Genomic DNA, 1,831 nt, shown 5'->3' with positions numbered 1-1,831 from the left:
TATTTACCTCTCAGAAGACAGCACTGAAGACATATATCTTCACAGCATGGATAAACAAGTTACTCCAGCAACGGTGGCTGGAAAAGTCCCTTTTCTCGAGTTGACCTGACCCATGCTTGCTCACTCTGTACTCAATCTGAGGAAACAGTTTACAAGTGAAGGAGAAAAGAGAGGAATGATTCTATGATCCATTACTGTGTAACAAACTTAATGGCTTAAAACAACAATTATTTATTTTCCACTTGAATCTGTAATTTAAGCAGGGCCCAAGGGGGACAGCTCAATTCCAGTTTCATGCTGCATCCAGAGCTTCAGCTGAGATAACTCAAATGGCTGAATCATTCTACATAAAATCTCAGAGCTTCTCTGTGTATGATCTCTCCAACAAGGTAGCTTTAAGGTATTTGGATTTTTAAATATAAATTTATTTATTTTAATTGGAGGCTAACTACTTTATTATATTGTATTGGTTTTGCCATACATTGACATGACTCTGATTTTAATACATGATGCTGAAGGCTCCAACGATAAGTTTTCCATGAGACCAAGGCAGAAGCTGCAAGGCCTCTTATTTATTTATTTTTTTGCTTGTTCAATAAGTTTATTATTGTCTTATCTGAAAAATCTTGATAGAAAATTGTGGTTTGGTTTAACTCTCAGCAGCTCGTTCTTGAGCTCTAAGGAAGCTTGCCTTTTTCTGAGCTACCTGAGCTTTCTTCTGGGCAAGTGATATTTTGGGATGGTTCCACCTCTTCTTTTTAACTTCTTTCTTAGGCTTCTTCTCATACACTGGATTCTCTCGTATTGCAGTATGAGCTTTCTTATACATCTCCTCCATCATGTCTGGAGTTACGTTGTTTTTTATGTACTGAGAGCATGTTTCTTGTAAGCATCTTCATCTTCTTCAATCAGGTAATGCGTGTAATCTGCAACGTTCTGCCCCATGATGTGCTTTCGGTGTGCCTCAGCACTGAACTCTTTGCTTTCTGAATCATAACCAGGGAACTGTTTGGTACTGTGAGGGATAGACAAGCCTCCATCAACAGCTCCCTTTAGGGCCCCAAAAACTTTATTCCCAGTAGTAGTTCTGGCAAGTCCTGCATCCAAGTAACAGGTGCAGGCACCAGGTTGACCGTCAATGCTTTCCACATTGTATTTATCTCCAGTCACCTTGACTTGGCCTTCATAAATTTTGTCCATACCAAACCTATTAAGAAGCCTGTGGGCCAGCAGCAGGCCAGTACAATATGCTGCAGCATAATTTGTCAGGCCAACCTTCATACCATATTTTGGGAGTTGGTGAGCATCAGCTGCACAAATGATCATATCTCCTTCTCTACAGGCATAAGCAATCTGACAAATGATTTCTCTGTTTGTTACACGAACAATCATTCTGTATTTAGGTGTGTTGTACTTATTTTTCTCTTGGATTACCAATCGTTTCTGAGCATAGTAGTCAGTTTTGCCCTCTCACCTTCTGAATTTCACTTGGTATCTCTTGAAGTAGGCCTTGTTCTTGACAACTTTAACAAACCCCATCCTGCAGAACAGAACCCCAACTCCGTGGCTTGCCACAGAGCTGCAGAACCAGCACGGCTCGGGGCGGGGGGTGGGGCAGGGGGTGGGAGGAGTGCAAAGCCTCTTAAAATGTAACTTCAGTAAAGACATCACTTTCACTGGATTCTATTGATCACATTGTTCTTGGCATTTCACCAACAATGGAAATTGACCAGAGGCCAGACAAGAAATCAAGATAAGGCTTTACTGGGGCTCCTGCTGCCCCAGGCAGGAGAGAGAACAAACAATAAGTTCCCCTTCTTGATCACTCTCT

The 1,831-nt window shown here is 41.5% G+C and overlaps 1 pseudogene; it reads right to left on the bottom strand.

Annotated features, from left to right (window-relative positions):
- Positions 1-589: 589 nt before the first annotated feature.
- LOC120882065 lies at positions 590-1,600 on the bottom strand (annotated as a pseudogene).
- Between the last annotated feature and the right edge of the window lie 231 nt (positions 1,601-1,831).

This window comes from Oryx dammah, unplaced genomic scaffold, assembly GCF_014754425.2.
Source record: "Oryx dammah isolate SB20612 unplaced genomic scaffold, SCBI_Odam_1.1 HiC_scaffold_23, whole genome shotgun sequence".
In the NCBI taxonomy this organism is placed as follows: Eukaryota; Metazoa; Chordata; class Mammalia; order Artiodactyla; family Bovidae; genus Oryx; species Oryx dammah.
This window is presented reverse-complemented; position numbering and strand designations above follow the sequence as displayed.